This window comes from Mustela lutreola, chromosome 9 (assembly GCF_030435805.1).
Source record: "Mustela lutreola isolate mMusLut2 chromosome 9, mMusLut2.pri, whole genome shotgun sequence".
Lineage (NCBI taxonomy): Eukaryota > Metazoa > Chordata > Mammalia > Carnivora > Mustelidae > Mustela > Mustela lutreola.
The window spans coordinates 16,833,682-16,855,017 of record NC_081298.1 but is presented as its reverse complement, the minus strand read 5'-3'; the positions used below and the strand labels follow the sequence as shown (position 1 = coordinate 16,855,017).

Sequence of the window (21,336 nt, the reverse complement as noted above, 5' to 3'; positions counted from 1 at the left end):
CTCTGGCTCTCCCATCACCTTTGGTGAGGAGAACGTGCCCTGGCAAGCTGCCCCTTTCAGCTGGGGATCAAGGGGAGACATGCATGGTGGAGAAGGGAGCTCAGCCAGTGCTGAAGGACCAGGCCATCCCCACCACAGAGCCTGGAGCACAGCCATGCGGTCAACACGCCCAACTCCAATGTTCCAGTCCACCATCCATGCTCAGACCCATGAGTAGGAGAATAAAAGCTCACTGCTGTTTGCCACGGAGGCAGACCGGGGAAAGAAACCACAGGAGACCTATTTCCATTCAAAGGGCCTTCTAACAATGGCCTGGAGACACAGTGAGTTAGTTCCCTGCCATGACAGGTGGCTCAGCAGAACCTGAACGATGGAAGAGACATCTAAGGAAATTCCACAGTCAACTGTGAGGGCCGAACTCTGTGACTTAGAGCCCTACGATGCTAGGAAACAAATTGCATCATAAAACACAGTAGATAAACTCAGGGGATCCAGGGATGAATATTACCACCTAGAATAACACTGTTGCTTTGAAATCTTATTTTAACCACTAAAATCTTCCATTCGGAAGGAAACCTTAAGACTGCTTATCCTCAGTCGAGATGAGCCACTTCAGAATGTAGCCTCATTTATTCACCCTAATACCCGGAAGACTAAAGCAGCCAGCTAAGAAGAGCTGGGCAATCTGCTGCTCGCTGGGGTTCTAGAAGGTACCAGGCATCCACAGCCCATCCTCCCTGGGTTCTGAACGAATTTAAGGACAGATACGGGAGGGGGGGTGCCTGGGTGGCTCAGTCAGTCATGCATCCGGCCTTTGATTTTGGTTCAGGTCGTGATCTCTCAGTTGTGGGATCGAGCCCTGAGTCAGGCTCCATGCTCAGTACGGAACCTGCTTCAGAGTCTCTCTCCCAGTGCCCCCAGCCGCGCCACTCTCTTTGTCTGTCTCTCTCTCAAAAAACATAAATAAATAATAAATAAAAACCTTTAAAAATATAGATACATGAGGGGCGCCTGGGTGGCTCAGTGGTTAAGCCGCTGCCTTCGGCTCAGGTCATGATCTCAGGGTCCTGGGATCGAGTCCCGCATCGGGCTCTCTGCTCAGCAGGGAGCCTGCTTCCTCCTCTCTCTCTCTCTCTGCCTGCCTCTCTGCCTACTTGTGATTTCTCTCTGTCAAATAAATAAATAAAATCTTTAAAAAAAAAAAAAATATATAGATACATGAGAGAGAGAGAGTTCAAAACTATTTCATTATTTACAAAACTGGATTAGAGAAAGTATCTTGGATTTGAGGCCAAATTAGGCTTCCCACCTTTTATTCTCTGCACCCGCACACTCAGCATCAAAATGGTCATGGCTCCCTCCTTCTGACTCCATCCAGATCCCCAGGGCCAGAGCTATCCTCCAGGGATGGCCACAGAGGACCCCTGAGGAGACCCATCCCCAAAATGAGCCCACAAGAAGCAAGGGGACTAAGAGAAACAGGGACCTAGGATCTCAGACGTTCGCCACCTCACCTGTCAGAAAACTTTCCACCACCTAGGCTAAGAGCCACTGAAAGCAGCTCCCCCTCCACATTTCCAAGAGAATCAAGTCTCCTTGTTGATGGCCTGGCAGAAACACGCGGTAAGTGGAGAGATGCCCCTTGTCAGATGTAGTATCTTAGCTACCATAACCTCCCCCATGAGGCAGCGAGGAAGGAACCACTGCACGGGGAAAATAGTACAGAAAGAAGACTGAGCTAGCATCCATGCCTGTATCTGCTGCTTTATATTCCACAGGGTTCCAGGTTCCCTGGGAAGACATAAGAAATGTGACTGTCCCAGCCGCAGAAGTGTGGCACAGCTATGGGAAGAGAAGGCAGCCAGAGAAGCGAGCTGTGCCGGGCTCTCTCATTCACACTCCCATGGCGCCCCATGGACATTTCAGCTCCTGTCCTCCCGGCAGTCCACACCGGGCTGCCTAGACTCCGCAGCACAGTCGGGAGAGTTTCCCTCCCACCAGCTCAGGCTCCTACTTCTTTTCATCCCAGCTCCAGTTTTGAGGCAGGCTCCCAGGGGAGGCAGAGCCACATAACCTAGAGCCACACACAGATGTTTAGGGCGGCTCTCTGTCTTGCTGCCCCAGTGTTGGCCGAGGATGCTCCATCTCTCTGGAGACAAAGCTGGTGAGACACAGTACTTGGCCCTCCATCTACCCTCCATTTGGAGAAATTGCAGGTTGATGAACAGACGGGTCCTCTTTGCTGTTCAGGGCACATCGCTGATTACGTTCCGTGGCCGCCTCTTAGAGGTTGGTGGGGCCATGCCACTGGGTTCTAGCCAAGGGAGCCTGAGTAGGAAAGTGTGCCACTTCTAGGCTTGGTTCATAAAAGCTACCTCCCTCTCCTCACCCCTACCCCCATTCCTCCACTTTCCGTTATCTTGTCTCTCAAAGGATCGTCTTTGAACTGGCAGCATCAGCATCACCTGGGAGTTGGGAAGAAATGCAGCATCTCAGGGCCCACTCCAGGTCTACTAAATCCAAATGTTCTTTTTTTTTTTTTTTTTTCAAGATCCCCAGGGATTTGTATGCGCACTAAGGTGTAAGAATCACTGTGCCATTGTCTTTCTCATGCACCAGCAAGCTGAAAGCCTAGGATTCCAAGAGAAATGGAACACAATCAAAGGAGCCTGGTTCCCTGAATGACCATGATCATGAGAACAGGCCATTCACCCATTAGGAATGCTTATTTTGGCTTTAAGTAAACCAGGAATAAACTGTTACTGGGTTATTAAGACACTGAAATTGTGACGTTGATTTCCGCAGCTAGCGTTATTGTTCTGGCACCCCCACAGAGCCCTTGCTTCCTCCTAGTCCCTTTACTTAAGGGGATAAGATGAAAAATGATAGTTACTAAGCAAAGCCGCAAGACGCTCCAAGGAGGGACATTGCTAAGAGCAGTGTCCTAGTGTAAAGAGAAGCAGAAAGAAAGAAGAAAAGGAAAATCACACACTCTGAGCATGAACTCTTGAAAAAGCAAGAAATATCTTAGATCTTCATTAAGATCACTTGTCTTCGGTGGCCAGCACTAGGTGGGGTCAAGGTCATAATAATACTACTATGACCACCACCACCACTCTGGCCCTTCATGTCTATCTGGGTGATTTGATACGCATGTCGCAGCCTTTAGACTAGACAGAAAGGTATGTGCTTTGGGGCACAGCTCAGAGAGAATAGGCAAGATCATTGGAAACATAAAAAAAAAAAGGACACAAAATGATGACTGCCCAGCCCACCGCTCCCGTGCACCTACCCACAAAGGAGGGCAGGGTGCAGGCCAGAAAGGTACAGCAGGACGGAGTCCTGCTCAGGAATGTCTTGGTGAAACCAGAGGAATGAGCAGTGCTGCTCTGGAGTCCCAGTGACACAAGGTGACAGGGTGAAAAGTCAGCATCAGCAGGTGGCACCCCCAGCGGGAGGGCAGGGGTACTGCAGCCCTGGGGAGAGGACTTAGCAGCAGCCCTGCTGATGCTCTCCAAGAAGCAGCTTGTGGGAGTGGGCTTCCCAACGAGTCCAGAAAGGGTTCCTTCTCGACATGAAACATCCAATGCAACTGATCTCATCACTCAGGACAAGGGAGAGCCTTCTGAGAGCAGACAGAGGCCCAAAAGTCAAGCAGGTAAAAGCTCAGGGGATACAAGATTTAGGTACTGGTTTGGTGACCTGTGACTGCTATAACTAATTACCACAAGTGCAGGGGCTTAACAGAACTTTTGAAATTTATTCTTACATGGTTCTGTAGGTCAGAAGCCTAAAATTAAGGTGTTGGTAGAGCTGTTTTCATTCTAGAGGCTTCAGAAGATGTTCGATTTCCTTGTCCAGCTTTAGAGGCTGCCAACATGCCCTGGCTCCTGGCCCCTTCCTCCTTTTCGAAAGGACCTCACTCCAACCTCAAGCTCCACTGTCAACTCTCTTGTCTCTGACTTTGGTCTTCCTGCCTCCCTCTCAGAAGGACTCATACACACTGGGTCCACCAGGAGAATCCAGAATGATCTCCCTGTTGCAATATCCTTAACTGAATCACTTCTGCAAATCCCTTTGCCCCATAATGTAACGTGCAGAGGTTCCAGGGACAAGGACATGGTCATCTTTGGAGGACTGTTACTCGGTCATCAGACACTCATATTAACATAAACACATATGGATTTCCAAGCCAGTGGACCAGAGGCACAAGGCCCAATCAAAGCGGCTGGTGGAGGCTGTCAACTGCAGGTAGCCTGGGAGAATATGAGTGCTCGCCCATGAATGTAGAAGATTCCTTGCACCATGAGATCTGCTCATCACCAAAGCCTTGGAAGTGGGCATGAATGAAAATGAAAGGCAGGGTCCTCTCATTTGGCTCTCAATTTGGAGAAAAAAAACGAGAAAGTTTTAGGGTTCCAGGTAGGGGAGGTCCACCCTTCAGCAGTAGAAACTCCTCAGGGCTGCTGGCCACTGTGAACATCAGTCACACACTGCTCCCCACATATGACGTCTGCATGGTTACCCCCACCCCAGGTTAATCAGACTGATGACCCAGAGAAAGTGTCCTGGTGGTCTGGTCACCCAGTATGTGAACTACCTCCTTGCATTTGGGAACTCCCCTACTTTGAAGTAGGACCTCCCTTCCCCCACAGAAACAGAAGAGGCCAGATGCCCTCTTTCCCAGCCCGCTCTGTGGGTAAGACTCAGACACACGTTCTGGGTTCCACAAAGCAGGAGCACCTGACTCCCATTTCTGAACTAGAAGCCCGTGAGTCACTGACCCAGGGATCAGGGGCCCAGCCTGAGAAAGCCCACTATGGAGAGGGCAGCAGCAGAGACAAGGCCTCAAATCACAGCAGACCAAACAGGATCTGGCCTCATGCATCCGAAAGGACAGCTTTGGAGTAGAGCACAGACGGGATGACATCACAGAGAGAAGGGTGATGAACTTGACCGGGGTGGGGTGGGGGTGGGGGGTCAGGGCATCTCCTAGGCACAGGTGACATGGAGCCAGGGTATGAAGAACACATAGACAGCAGAAGTCTCCAGCCAGCGAGCGCAGAATGAGAAGCCCCAGTGGTGGGATCTGGACAGCTTGCCACCCTGTTCGTGTCCCGGCACAAACTCCAGCTCCCAGCAATCTTCCGCATGTGTTGCCACAGGTGTTGCTCCGAGTCCCCCAGGCACGTGCTCCCTGGCGGCTGAATTAACAAATGTCAGGGAGCCTGCTTCCCTCTCTCTCTGCCTGCCTCTCTACCTACTTGTGATCTCTCTCTGTCAAATAAATAAATAAAATCTCTTTTTAAAAAAAAAAAAACCAATGTCAAGCCTGCAGTCCTCCAGGCACTTCCAGCCTAGAGCCCCCGAGGGCACTCATTTTAAGCTGTGGTTTCTCAGGGACGGGGAGGGTCCTTGCCAGCATCTATCTGCTGAGATACACCCTCGGGGACACGCAACAGACCTGCTCTGGCTCCAAAGTCAGTAAGGTTCAAGAGACAGTTCCTTCTGCCAACTTACAAGGTCTGTTTTCCGCTCCTCCATCATGGGGCAGGCTCAGCTCATGCAGGGCCACTGCCCCTTGAACTCCACTAGGCATTGCCCTCTGAGACAAACTTTCTCCTCCGCTGTGGCCCTGTAGTCACCCCCTACAACAGGTCCCTGTCCTGTCTGCAGGACACAACTGAGTGTATACTAGGATATCCTAATGGCACATGGTCCAGTTTGCCTCTCTCCCAGCACCCCTTCCCCAGGAATATCCTCAGTTGGTTAGTGTACATCACTGGATGTGAAGAGATCCTAGAAGGTTTACAGCTTAAATCCCCACAGTAGGGTCTAGGTGAGCCTCTCCTCTTTCCCCATCAGGATTCCTTTCCTGGATATACGTCTGGTGGCAATTTAAGACAGCATTTCAAAGAGAGGGAACAGCACGTGCAAAGGCCCAGACACTGAAAGCCAGAACATTCAGCCACGTAAGCATAGTGCACCTTATAGAGGTCCGGCCACATCCTCCGTAAAGGAAGGAAGCCGGATCTCTGAGTGGAGCCCAGGCCTGCCGTTTGGAGATGGTTAAGGCGTGAGAGCCCTAATCTACCAGCAGCTCGGTGGGGCCCTCTTTGATCAACAGGTTGGCTTAATTAATATCATCCCGGGGCTGTCAGTTTCCTGGAGATCAAAAATAAGCCAGTCATTGCGCCAAGATCAGTCAGAAACAAGAAAGAGGAAGACTGTAAATATATTCTTTTCCCATCTCCTTTTCTTCCCCCCAAAATCCACTGACGTGATAAGGAACATAAAACAGCATTAGTATCCTCATAGTTATTATACATAGCACCGAAAATTGTGGAATTAAACCAGGAAGTACTCTCTGGCTAGCCATAAATTTTGCATTCTTTCCCTCCGTGCATAATAACGCCTTGATACGCGCCCCGTTATTGATGCGTCTGCAACACAGACCCCCTTTTTGGAGGGGAAACGCTTCTCTGTGGCAGATGGCGGCTATTGTGTTTACACATGAGCACCTCAGGATTGCCTTTCCTCACGTCGGCAGTAAAAAGAAAGCCCTAATTGAGTTTTTAATGGCTTTGCACATTGTTCATTAAGATTACATGAGTGTGCTCAGGCAACTGGCAGCTGAGGGCCTGGAGCTCCAAGAGCTCAGAGCCATCCCTGCAGACAGGTGGCCCTGCCAGCTCCCAGCGCCAGCACCGACGCGCAGGGAGCGGATGGCGGCAGGGACCCCGGCGCTGCCCCAAGCCAAGGCAGCTGGGATGGCACGGAGCGAGGGCTGGCGCCGCAGCCGGGAGAGCTGGCGGCTTTCAGTGCGGCTGCTGCGGTTTCTCAGCTGTGCAACTTGGAACAAGCAAGTCAGTAAAACTCACTGGGCCTCAGTGTTCTCATCTAGAAAAATGGGACAATGAAAGCTCCACATCAAACTTTTAATTTTGTAACTGTTTTCAGTGACTCTTAAGTGAAAAACTGGACTTGACTCAGTCCAGGTTAATAAGAAATGGCCAGTAGCAGAGGTCCATGGGCCCAGTGCCCTTGATGTTGAACATTACTCATGTTTATTGAGAACGCAGAATAGGCCAGGCACTGATGTATGTATCTCTGGGCACCCCGGTGAGGTGGCACCATGCTATCCCTGTTTTAAAGCCAGGAACACGGAGGATGAGGGGGTTGTGCCTGCACAGTGGTCGTCCAGTCTCCCAAAGATGTCCATGTTCTGGCCTCCAGAACCAGTGAAAATGAGACCTTAACATGGCAAAGGGGAATCAGAGTTCAGGTTGCCAACCAGAGGACCCCAGGATGGGGGTGGATTACTCCAGGCAAGAGAGACAGAAGAGGCAAGATCAGGGAGGGACTAGAAGAGGCTCTGCCACTGGCATTGAAGATGAAGGGAGAGCCATGAGCCGAGAAATCCAGGAGGGCCTCCAAGAACTTTCCAGAAAAGGCAAGAAAACAGATTGTTACCCTAGGGCCTCTGGGAATGAACACAGACCCACAGACACCTTGATTTTTGCCCAGGGCAAACCATTCAGGATCTCTGCCCTCCTGAACTATACAATAAAAAAATCTGTGTTACTTTTAGCCCCTGAAGTTGTCAAGATTTGTTATAACAACAGGAAACTAATACACAGCACACTTCCGTGCTTCTGGGTTTCTGCTCAGGTAATGCTAACTCCTGAAATCTCCCCAGCCCAGCCCAGCCAGGGTCCTTCATTAAACTACTTAAATGCCACTTACTGTCACTGGCTTTCGCTAAGGCCCAGAGATTACATATTCCCATGCTGCTGATCCTATCTATTCTGGACAAGGCTATGTTTAGCAGTCCAGAATGTTGACGTTTAGCTCTCTGGTAGCAATATAAAGAGGAGGGGGCACCAAAAGCACCCCAAAACACAAGGCACTATAAAGTAAGAAAATGAACATAGAAAAGACGCACATTTCCACCAACAGTATCAGGAAAACTAACCATCACTAAAAGCCACTCATAAACACAACAGTTTAAAATAGCCAGAATAACAAATATTATCATTCAACTTTATCCATAGTATCAATGAAAGCACTCTAATTATCATGTATCCAAAAAAATTAAAAAGGAAAGAAATTTCCTTCTTTTCTAATACACCAGAAAATGGGGAGGAGGGATTTATTATGGCTTAATGGATATATAATATCTATTTAAAACAAGGAAAATACCTCCTGAAGTTTCAAAGGAACTGAGCATTGTGGACATTTTGTCAGAGTCAATTTGTGTGAACAAGTCATAACCATTTCTGTAATCATTCATTCAGACCAATAAGTTGGGGTTTAAACATTTCATATGCAAATGCGTTAAAGGCACGTTTCCAAGAAACACTATCTGATAACCCACGTAGGTATGGATGAGGTCGTTTAAAAACGGAATTAACCCCAGGCAATTTGGTTTGAAGGTGCTATTGGAAGGGGATCTGTCCACGGGCATGTGTGCCCGGAGATCAGGCCCCTGGGCTGCCTGCGCTCCTTCCCCATTCCTGAGAAAATGATGACAGCAGAGGGGAAGCGGGAGGGAGAAAGAGTAGCAAGGGAGGGAGAGGAGGCGGAAGGAAGGAAAGAAAAGAGAAAGCAGAGGAGCACACAGCCGGGAAGAGGCAGGGCAGCGGAGGGGGCGGTACCGAAGGAGAAACACAGATGAGGAGAAGGACACTGAGCAGGGGGAGAGGGAGGAGATGGTGACAAAGCAGAATACAGTGGAAGCCCTGGGCCACCCCTTAAGTACTTCTCATCCCCTCCATACCCCAAACAAAAACAAAAGTCTTCCACCCAACGCTCCTCTTCTAGAACTTACTAGGATGCTGTGATGAGAAAGGCCCCCCAACACAACCCTATAGGACACCCCAGGACCTGGGCTACCCTCTTCCACAACTCCACGGCTCGCCTCCCCCAGCATCCCAGCGTAGCTCAACATCCCGGCAGGAAAAAATCCGTGTTATCACCGGGAAGACGACGCAACCCAACGCATGACCCAAGTGAGAACTCTGCAACACCCAGCATGGACGGCAGGGGAGACATAAGGCTTGTTCTAGTGGCTCTTTGAGGTGGGAAATATCACAACTCTTCAGACAAGGTCAAGACAGAATTGAAGGGCAGATGCCACTCTCCCTTTGGACTCCCACCCTCTCCTGTGAACCTGTTTCAGAAACACAGTGCCTCTGGGAGCCAAGAATTCTCGCTCCATTTCTTCACCTGCATCAGACGTGTGCAGCTAGCAAAGCCTGTGGTTCCCAAGTTGTATGGTCACAGAACTAGTCAGTGGCGGGCAAGCAGTCAGGACTGGCTTGGATTTTCTATCAAGGCTCCTTCGGGGTGGTGGGGGTGAAAAGGAAAGACCCTTTACCTTGGGTCCTGCTTCTGGAGAAACCCAGTGATTTTTATGTCCCCCCAAGAGCTCCTTTCCATCCATACCATGCCCACTAATTAACAGCAACACACACACACTCTCACATGTTACTTATGTGCATTCAATTCGAATACCAGCCCTCTGCCTAGCTGCTGTTCTCATCTTCCTCATACAAATGAAGAAACTGGGGCACAGAGAGATTAGGTAACTCTCCCAAAGCCACACAGCCAGTAGCAGAGCCAAGATGCAAATGCAGGAAATCCTGCTCCTCCTTTAGCTCTGGGCTCCTGCACGTGAGGGGGGCGGTGCGCTTGGCTGGGAGGCAAGGAGGGATCTCCAGCTCCCCGGGGTTAGGGGCCAGTGCCATGGGGAGCAGAGGGCAGGCAGGAAGAGGGGCAAGGTGTGGGAGGAAAGAACAAAAAGAAAATCAGTTGTCAGGCTGCTGCCATATTAAGAGTAAAGAGAACAACAGGGCTGCCTGTAACATTGTCAGACCCCAAATCGTTCCTGACAGTCATTGGGCTGAGTCCTTTGCTTCTGCAGCTCTAAATCTCTTAAATTGAAATGACATGGAACTAAAATATATATATATATATATTTTTTTTAAATCTCCAAACTCTTCACACATCCATTGGCATGATAATATTTTGATTAGTTACATTTATGCTCCAATTACACTCACAGAATGTTCAACTGTGTCTTATATATAGCATGTTTGCCATGCTCCATGGAAAATACGGGATTATTACCCTCGTATATTTGCAATGGGAAAAGACACAAATGGAAGTGGAGGGGAGAGGAAAAAAAAAAAAAAGGCGAAGCGAAGCGGAGAGATGACTAAGCCTGTTAAAATAGTGCTGTCTTGCCTTCACGTTACTAAATTGGGTCACTGCTATTATTTCCCAAGCTTTAAAATACCAGGGCTCGGAGAAGCATGCGGGACTCAAGCCTGCCCTCTCCTCACCTGACACCTCCACCTCCCCTCCTAACGACGGGGTCTGACTCGGACAGCAACCTGATCACGCACCTGCTGAGAGGCGAGATCAACAGATCTGCCTTTTTTCTGGAGAGAGTGTCCATCTCTTTCTCAAGGAGGTCCTTAACCCTGTCCGTCATAAATAAATCTCTAAATAAAGGTTCCGAGCCCCTCTGAGCCCTGCAAAAGGCCTACCCTGGTGGTGCCAGGATAGACCTCTCACCGGGAACGCTGGCTAAAAGATGCCATCACGTTCTTTTGCTCTCCACTGGCTGACCACCTCGTGCTCGCCTGGGTCAGGGTATTACACTCTCTGATGCCACCATCAGGTGGGCCTCTCTGCCCCCACAGAGACATGCTACAGATGGTCTGTACCCCAACCCTACAGCACCCTCCCCTCCAATCCTCTCCCACTGGGGTCTTCTTTTCCATGCATTCTCCCTGCCACTGCCTCCCTAAGTCAGCTCGCTCGTACCTCTCTATGCCTCTGTTTCCCGCATCTGGATCCAAGCATGAAGACTATCCCCTCCACACATTTTCTCCCAAAGTCCACTGGAACCAAGCTGTCTATAAACCGAAGGAATCGGTTCTAACCTCAGATGTTACTTACACATGCATGATGTGCTGGACCTTTTCCAGAGAAACAGTCATCAGCACGATAGTCCTTGCCCCGGTGCCGGTTACAGACAAGTGAGCAGCCATGAGAAGGATGTGGGGGCTCTGGGATGTGGGTGTGGACATGGAGAGAGATCTAACCCAGACTTGATTTGGGGAGCGGTATAAAAAGAAAAACAACAACTTCCTAGAACACAGTGTAGAGTTCAGACTCTACACTGAGGCCTTCGTAATTCGGGAGCCAGGCAGGTAGAGAAGGAGTGGCAAAAAAGTTCTCTGCAGTTGAAACGGCCCATTTCAAAGCCAAGAAGACTAAGACCATCCATAACCCGTAGAGATCCGAGAACAAAATGTGGCTAACAGAGCACGTACCTTACAGACCGCCTCTTGAGTCTCCCACCCTTGTTTTATAGACAAAGAACTTGATCTCCAGAGAGGTTCACAATGACATGCCCAAAGCCACACAGCCAACAGGTGGTAGTGCCAAGACTCAGAGATTGGTGCATCTGACTCCAAGGTCAGGGCTATTTCCTTCTGAAACAGTGTTTCTCACATTGCAGCACCCATCAGAAATCACCCAGAAAGCTTCCTGAAGGATCACTGGATTCCACCCCCCAGTAGTCTGGGGTGGGGCCAAGAATTTGCACTTTTAACAGGTTTCTGAGAGAAACTGAGGCAGCTGATCCATGGGCCACACTTGGAGAACCACTGGTCTAACTGGGTCTCTACTGGCCAGCCCTCGGAGGGCCAAGGTCTGTAAACTGGGGCCAGCTGACAAGCAGTGCCGCCCCACTCTCCCTCTGGGGCTATGGAGCAGGCAGTGATGCTAATCTGCTGGAACAGGTTCCCTCCAACCCTGGGCCACACGCTGCTCCCCAATCTCAAGAATAGGAGAGCTCCAGCCACTGACCATCAACCATGAGGCTCTCCACTGCCGCCCCACCTCAGCAAGGCCTCTCCTCTGAAACCCCCCTTCAATCACTGCCAATTACCACGAATATCATTAGCCACTTACTGACTCCCCCAAATGTACTAGGGTCTGCATAGAAAATAGCACAATAATTATTCCTCCTCTTCCACCACCCTCTAAGGAGATACAAGAACTTGACAGCTGTTAACCAATTAATCCTGACAGCATTTTTTTTAATGTAAAGGTATTTCTTTCACCTACGACAGGAAAAGTGATTTCCTTTTCTGAGGTGAGACTGAGGGCCAAGAAAGGCCAAGTCACACGGCCAATATCACTACGGTCATTTCCTGCCTCTTTTTTTCTGCAGGGACAGTGGAATACTGGAGAACGCAGACTCTGGGTCCAGACTGCCTCAGCATACCCCAGCTCTCCCAGCTACCAGCTGTGTGACCCCGGGAAAGTTACTTAACCTCTCTGAGCTATAAAATGAGAGGAGAGTGGTGGGAATGATGGTACCTGCCTTGGAGGTTTGTTACAAGAACTTGACATATTTGTGGAAGAGCCCAGCACGTTGTGAGATCTATGCAAACGTTAGCAGTCAAGGTCAGCATCCGTGGCAGCACCTAAGCCCTTCTGTAGATCTCTGACTACAGTGGAGGGTGAGACAGGTGGCCCTACAAACCGGCAAGATCAGGGAGGTCCCAGTTTCACTCTCCACCCATGGGAAGACTCCAGGAGGCACCAGGAAACCAGAGCTCTTGGCAGTTTACCCCAAGGAGCATCCCCCTTTGCCGGTGGTTCTCCAAACGTGGTCCCCAAACCAGAAAAGCAGCACCACCTGTGAACCTGACAGAAAAGCCAATATCTCAGGTCCCACCCAGATGTCCTGGGGCAGAAGTTCCAGAGTGGAACCTAGTCAGGGAGGAGACGGAGCCCGGGATGCCAATGCACACTCAAGTCTGAGAAGTACTTTCTTTGCAAACGGGTTTTCAGGGCTTCAGCCTATTTGGGGAGACACGTGCCAGCTTCTGTGTCCTGGATGTTCCCGATATTCCCCACAAAAGGACGGGCATCCGGTGGAGTCACAACACTGTACCACAGGTCCAGAGCACAGGCTCTGGACCACAGCCCTCAACCATCTCACACGCACCTGCCTTTCCATCCCCACTTCTGGGAAGACCTGTGAGCATCGCCCCCCTCCGTAGACCAGCCTGGAAGAGGCACTCACTGCCCTGAGAGGGGACGTAGCTTCCTCTGTGGCTCACAAGGCAGAGAAAACTCTGTCCCGTACAAATAGACATATAGTCTCTCAGTTGCACTTGCAAACTTGAAGCCGTCCACATGTCCCCATCGTTGTCAACTGGGCCATCTTCAGATCACATCCCAGAACCCCCGAGAGTCTTCGATGCCTTCATCCTAACTGCTCACTCTCCACTCACCCTTTCCTTCTCAGCCTATTTCCAACTCTGTCAGCTGTAGATTTCCTACTTCTGCCGTCCCTGTCTCCTAGCACCCGCTCCAGGCTCCTTGCCGGGGCTGTAGTAACTAAGTACTGCAAAGTGCCACCAACAGAGTGGCTCCCACAGTAGAAATTTCTAGCCTCACTGTCCCAAAGGCTGCAGTCTGAGCCCAATGTGCTGGCAGGTGATGCTCCCTATCTTCTGAGCACGGTGAGGAGGAACCCATGCCGTGGCCCTCCCCCGGCTTCTGGTGCCTTGCCGGCCATCTTCTTCAATCTTCGTCTTCAGGTTCACTGGGCATTCTCCCTCTAAGTGCATCTGACTCGCCATTTCCTCTTCATAAAGACACCAGACGAGATTACGGGCCCACTTACATCTGCAATGGCCCCATTTCCAAATCAGGTCACATTCTGAGGTACTCATGGGTTAGAACATCCAATGTGTGAAGGTGGACGGGCAGATACAACTTAGCCTGGAACAGCCTTACTGGGCTCAGGACCCAAAGAGGAGCCTCAGACTGTCACCTAGGAGGATTTCTGTAGAAATAATAAAACATTAAACTTGGAGATGTGCTTTTGTATTGTTTTTCATTATAAAGTGATATCAGGAGGGGGAGGGAAACAGGCAAGTAGAACCAAGTGTAAAAATTATCCAATACAGAAAGACAACCACAGGAGACCCTGAGGTATATCTTTATAGTCAAACTTCCTGGCATGAGGTTAGTTGCCTTCTACGGAATTGTGGCATCTAATTGGGCTTGGGACTTCACTTGGTAAACTCTTCCTGAAGGAAAGTCTTAATGAGGGACTGCGGTTTATAGGGAGCTTGTCCGCCCCAAAGCTGCACCGGTGAGGCCACTGGGAAAGTCCCAAGCATCCCTTCTGTGGGATTCACTGTGCACTGATGTCGCCGGGTTGTTCTACAACAAATGTCTATTGAGCGGGTGACGCGCCAGGCACTGTTGTAGGCCCTGGGAATACAGCTGTGAACAAAACAGTCAAGATACTTAATCAGAGACAGTTTGCCGAGATGAAAATTCTCCTCGAGAGCCTTGGAACAAGTTGAATAGGACTTCTGGAGATGGCCCCCCAGGGATGCTCAGCAGCCTTTCATCCCACAATTTCCTCATTTTGAGTTCCTGATTTTTAGCTCATCTTTCCCAGCTCTGAAGTGCCTTTTCAGTGATTATTTCCCCAGGAAGAACCTATGAATGGTATATTTTCTGAGCCCGTGCATTTCTGGCACTGCGTCATTTTTACAGCATAGGTCGTGAGGCTGCATCAACATCTCTACGGTCTCAAGCTATTCCCTTCTGAACAACCCAGACTCACATTTCACACACTTTCCTGGTGGAACAAGGGCAGCGGGATGGTGCCTTGCCTGTCAGAGGCCCTGGTGTGGAGAGTCCTCTGCTTGGGAAGCACCTGGATGGGCACATTTCCCACCCTACTTTCTAATGTACAGAATATTCTTTTGCCGTATGCATTCATGCTTGGGAGCGCAGCAGAATGATGAAGATGCTGGGCCCGGATTCAGACCACCTGCAGGATAACCCCAGCTCTGCCAGTGCCTATGGTGCATCGCAAGGTGTGTTACTTAGACTCACCATGTCTCTGTTTCCCAATCTGCGAGATGGGGGCAACAAAAATGCCAGCCTCTCAAGATCACCATCAGTATTAACTGAGTTATTTTATGCAATGGCTCAGAAGAGAGGCTGGCAGGCTTCTCCCATGCAAGGCCAGGTAACCAACATTTTAGACTTTGCAGGCCATAACAGTCTTTGTCACGGTGACTCGACCACAGACAATAAATGAATGGGTCTGTGCTCCAATAAAACTTGACAAAAACAGGTGGCAGAGGCAGCCCTCGGACGGTAATTTGCAGACCCCTGACTTAGAGGAATGCCCAGCAAACTAAGCTCTCAGTAAATGTTAGTTGTTATTATTATGAGTGGTGATTAGACTCAGGAGGATGGCGGTTGGATGATCTCCTAGGCTTACTGTCTGGTTCTCGGACACCATGAACAGATGGTGTACGTGGAAAAACCCCCATCCAGAGAAGCACCCCAGCCCACCTATGGCACTCTACTGGTGAAAACTACACCTTCCAAGATGCAACTTGCCACCGTAATTTCCCTGCTAATGTTTGTCTTATTGTATTGGTGAATTTCAGCCTCCACCAAGATGGAAAAAGAAGGGGCAGGAGGAAAACAACAGAACTTTGAGAAAGTCCTGTTCTGGCTATAAAGGGATGTCTGTCCTATTTTAGGTTCTACTAGAGAGACAGGGAAGAATTAAAGGCTTGTTTCAATTTTGCTGGGGGCACAGCATAAGTGCCCGATTTAATGTTTGTTTGCTTATGGAGGAGGGGGTGGCAAGGGAAGAGGGAGAGAGAATCTTAAGCAGGTTCCGATGCAGGGCTCGATCTCACAACCCTGAGATCGTGACCTGAGCCAAAACCAAGAGTACTGACGCTTAACCTACGGAGCCACCCAGGCACCCCTTAATGTTCTTCTTGGCCATTCATTTAGGCTTAGAGTTGGGGGATGGCCCTGCCAGATTCTGTCAAAGAGATATCTGTCCTACCTGTAATGGCCTTTGCCTCTCATGGAGTCCTCATGGGAATTTTTGTGGGAAGGTGCAGGAGGTCAGATTCCTAAAGGATCTCAGCACTTAGTTCCACCCTGGACTCTGAGTGTCTGGAGTAGCATTGCTAGGCCCTGGGCTCTCCTCCGCACCCTCTGTCTCACTCCAAACATGTGGCTCCCAATTCTTCATTCACTTTTCAGGACTGAGGTTTCCCTCCATCACTTACACGAATGGTTAATCTCTGCTTTGCTGTCTTTAAAAAGAAATGAGACACGATAAAACATCCCTCTCAAGAAGATTAACGTCTCGGGGTGCCTGGGTGGCTCAGTGGGCTAAAGCCTCTGCCTTCAGCTCAGGTCATGATCCCAGGGTCCTGGGATCGAGTCTCACATCGAGCTCTCTGCTCCTTGGGGAACCTGCTTCCTCCTCTCTCTCTCTCTCTGCCTGTCTCTCTGCCTACGTGTGATCTCTGCCAAACAAATTTTTTTAAAAAAATCTTTTAAAAAAAAATAAATAAAAATAAAAATAAAAATAAAAATCCACTGGACCTGAATCAGGCACCCACACCAAGGCCACAGAGTGCTCCCCTAGGGTTGGTTAGGAGTTGGAGATGGACTCTGCTCACGGAGAGCTGAGACAAAGCATTTGGCCCAATTCGCACTGACGACTGTGCTCGATTGCCTCAGTATTTTCCAGGTCTAAAGCCAGTGCTCTGTGCAACAGCACCTGGTGCCTCCAGTCCTTCATTTATTAAATGGGCAGGGAAGACGGAATGATTTCCAGAGTCCTTCCAGCTCTCACAACCTTGGGTTTAAGGATTCGTATAAAAGTCTGGGCATTCGGGGGCACCTGGGTGGCTCAGTGCGTTAAAGCCTCTGCCTTCGGCTCAGGTCATGATCCCAGAGTCCTGGGATCGATCGGGCCCCGTATTGGGCTCTCTGCTCAGCAGGGAGCCTGCTTCCTCCTCTCTCTCTCCCTGCCTGCCTCTCTGCCTACTTGTGATCTCTATCAAATTAAAAAAAAAAAAAAAAAGTTTGGGCATTCGATAGATGACAAGGAACTCAAGAACTAAAATACTGCTCCCCACTCCACCCACAGGGGGAAAATCAGATTCAAGAGGGGTTTTCAATGCTTCTGCCCCATGGGGTTGCCCACTCTGTCTTAGAACTTCCTGTCCTCTAGGCTCAAGGTAGAGTCCACAGCTCCACCACTTTCTAACCACGGGACCCAGAACAAACCCCTTTCCACCTTTTTTTTTTTCTTTTATGCTCTTTAAAGTGGCACAAAATAGAAAAGCCTACAAAGAATAAAATAATAAACATCCCTGAGCTCCACTTTCCAGAGTGGGCCACAGTTAACATCTTGACGGATGTGCTCTGCCTTTTTATTTAAAAAAAAAAAAAAAATCACTTTATTGTTATGGTGAAAACGATACACATTTTGAAGAACGGAAGAAACTACAGAAACGTAGAGATGCAAGTTTAAAAAAAGTCCCAAGTCTCACCACCCAGAAATAGCTATGGTTACCATATGGCAAACATCATAGTAAATGCCTCATGGTACATATACAGAGACAGAAAAGATGGCTGAGCGTGACTCGATGGACAGAAGAGCCACTAGAGAGAAACACTACCAAATGTGGGGGGAAAAACATTCTATGCTATTTTAAATCGCCTACATGTCATTTATTTTGACTAGTCTTCCACAGGAAAAGGAAAACAAAATTGAAAGACATCTAGACCTTCCAATGTTTCTTCACCATGAGAGATTTGCCAAAAGATCCCTGTGAGGTGAGGGATACAGATGGTGAAGCCAACATTAAGAGTCTGGAGTGACTGCATTGTTTTTTTAACTGTTTATTTTCATTTTAGGCACTGTTTAATGACTCCACGCTGTGAAAAATGGCGCGATTCTTCTCTCGCACGTCCTCACAACTCCCCTCTCCCTGTCTGCCGACTTCTCTGATTTAATCGTTGGTGGCTGCTGCCGTGAAGCAGCCTGGGTTAGAAATCTTCGTATCCTGATCGATGACTGTACTTGTCAGAGTTATTTACTGTTAACTCTACATTTCTAGGGAGGCGCTCCTCATCATCAATCCTTATACCATGAGTTCTGCATTCATGAATCTTTTATTTTTATTCACTCTTAATTAGCTGGATTTTGTGATTCAGTACTTTTTTCCCCCCAAGAGCTCATGGAAGTTATACTTAATTTGAGTATATGTATTCTTGAGGACAAGGGTTTGTGGGCTTTATATCCTGAGATGTTCTTGGGCTGTTCTCTTGCCATGAGATCTACAGTACGATCTTCCGTGGACTCTCCAACACTGAGTGCTGAGGCCAGCTTAATTTTGTGCTCTTCCTGTAAAAGATGTTCCTGACTCTGAAAACTGGGGAACTTCTCTCTTTATCCTAAGGCTGAACAGCTTTACTAGCATATACCTTGATGTTCAACATTCTGTACCAAATATTCCCGGAACTCATTTTTCTTACCGTGGTAACACATAGAACATAAAATTTGCCATTTTGCCCATTTGTAGGTTTGCAATTCAGGGGCATTAATTACCTCACAACACTGGGCAACGACCACCACCACCATCCATTTCCAAAACTTTTCCTCCCCCTAAAGGGAAATTCTGGAACCCCTAGGAGAGAAGACCCCACGATAAATTATCTTATAAGTGGAGTCCTATAATAAAAACAAACAAACAGGGGCACCTGGGTGGCTCAGTGGGTTAAAGTCTCTGCCTTCGGCTCAGGTCATGATCCCAGGGTCCTTGGATCGAGCCCCGCATCAGGCTCTCCTTGGCAGGGAGCCTGCTTCCCTTCCTCTCTCTCTGCCTGCCTCTCTGCCTACTTGTGATCTCTGTCTGTCAAATAAATAATAAAATACTTAAAAAAAAAAAAAAAAAACAAACCCAGACAATAAAACGTGTTAGGGAGACGTGGACAGATCAGAAACCTCACACACTGCTGATGGGAATGAGAAATGATGGCCCTGCTTACAACACACCATCTTCCGAACTACAGATTGAGTTATGCATTCATTTCAGGAATTTTTTTTTTTTCTATTCAGAGGCAGAATAGCATAATTCCACTCTTTTGGATCACAGTTCTGCTATATATATACTAACTGTGAACTCAGGCAAGGGACTTGTTGGGTCTTCATTTCTTCATCTATAATTTGAGAATACTAATAGTATTGACCTCATACTCCCGTGAAAAATTAATTAAGACATGTAAACCTCTATAATGAAGTGTCTCGTGCAAAGTCAATCCAAAAAGGATTTGTTCTTATTAAACTAAACTAATCTATGTTATGTCATCTATTTGAATAAATCATGTTTCATATATATACATAAACCTAAATATCTATGCCTTGGAATACATCTTTTTTAATTCTTCATTTCCTTCTAACTACCTTCATATTCATCTTCCGTGGACTATTTCCATCACTCTCACCTGCTTCCATACGCTTGTCAAGACTTTCCCCCATATGTTTGTTTCCAGCACTGTATATTCTACTTTGCTCTTGTTTCGTTTTTTGCCATTCCTAAGTTATCTGGGGGCTCTTTAATACTACGAATGGCATTTTGGGCCTCCACACGTTCCCTTTTGTCCCTATTAATCCCTTCCCATAAATTTATAACCTCAACCTTGAACTCTTCCCTTACTGTCTTCATGCTGCCGTCAGGTTGTTCCATACGGGAGAGCAATTGTGAATAATCTACTTCTGCTCCTCCATTAATACCTCTTCCTAGGCTGGAAATACGGCTCTTGCATGGTATAGTCCTCTGTTGGTGTGCAATCTTCTGGGTCTTCCATTTATTTATTTATTTAGATTATTAATATTTTTTTTACGATGCTCGAAATTGCCGTGCCGTTTCTTTACTTCTGGCTCTGCTTGGGTGGCTCTGTCCTGACACTCTATTTGCCATGATATATAGCAGAGGTGACATCTGCCCCTCTTCCCACATAGCAAGGAACAGCTTGTTTTCCCCTTGGAGCTCAAGTTTGAAGACGGAGTATTCTTTGTGCTGCCTTGGTGATTTCTGTAACTGAATGGACCAGTGATGGGAAGGAGAGAGCTGGGCCAGGGTGATGTTCTGTCATGGTTAGGATACTGGAGATCTACTCTCCTTTGTCTCAGATTTTGTGAAATAGGCTGTAATCTGATTCCAGCTATTTGCAGATAAGACACTCTTCCTATGAGGAGAGATTCTCTATTTCTTTTTTTTTTTAATTTTATTTATTTATTTGACAGGATAGATCACAAGTAGGCTGAGAGGCAGGCAGAGGGGGGGGGGAAGCAGGCTCCCTGCTGAGCAGAGAGCCACTCAGGTGTCCCAGATTCTCTATTTCCATTGTATCATTTCTCCAAAGCAATGTGTGGTCCTGCAGCTTTGGCTACCTTCAGGGAAGGTTAACCACTGATGTAAGTAACCTTTCTCCCTCCCCTTGTCTCTACTGCCATATTTGCCCCGGGCCATCTTTCTTATTCCTTTGCCAAACACCAGTGAGGTTAATGTTACTCAAACTCACTTTCCTCCACCAACTTGCCTGGTGCAGCCACTCTGGAAAACAGTATGGAGGTTCCTCAAAAAGTTGGCAATAGAGCTACCCTATGACCTAGCAATCGCACTACTGGGTATTTACCCTAAAGATACAAATGTAGTGATCTGAAGGGACACGTACGCCCCAATGTTTATAGCAGCAATGTCCATAATCCCCAAACTATGAATGGATAAAGAACATGTGATACACACACACACACACACACACACACACACACAAAATGGACTATTGTGCAGCCATCAAAAATGAAATCTTGCCATTTGCTACCATGTGGGTAGAACTAGAGGGTGTTATGCTAAGCGAAATAAGTCAGTCAGAGAAAGACAATTATCATATGATCTCAATGATATGTAGAAGTTAAGAAACAAGGCAGAGGATTATAAGGGAAGAGAGGAAAAAAATGAAACAAGACAAAACCAGAGAAGGAGACAAACCACAGAGGCTCTTAATCTCAGGAAACAAACTGAGGGTTGCTGGAGGGGTAAAGGTGGGAGGGATGGGGTGGCGGGTGATGGACACCGGGGAGGGTATGTGCTATGGGGAGAGCCATGAACTGTGTAAGACTGATGAATCACAGACCTGTACCCCTGAAACAAATAATACATTAGATGTTAATGACAAGAAAAATTTGCTTTCATCCAGATGTGTGGGTATTAGTGAGAAACCTCAGGGATTGGCTTTTTCGTGGGTGGGGAAAGAGAAGTCCAACTATCTCTCTCTATATCACAACAGTATTTTGTTTCTTTTCTTATTTATCATTTTATAAAGTTTACTAAATTTGATTATGCCATTTATGCCAATTATGCCTTGTTTAGATGCTGTCATGAATTT

At 48.0% G+C, this 21,336-nt stretch overlaps 1 protein-coding gene across 12 annotated transcripts in view; it reads right to left on the bottom strand.

Annotated features, from left to right (window-relative positions):
• PTPRT (protein tyrosine phosphatase receptor type T) overlaps positions 1–21,336 on the bottom strand; it is a 1,057,545-nt gene that overhangs the window by 713,961 nt on the left and 322,248 nt on the right. The gene's annotated exons all lie outside the window — the stretch shown is intronic.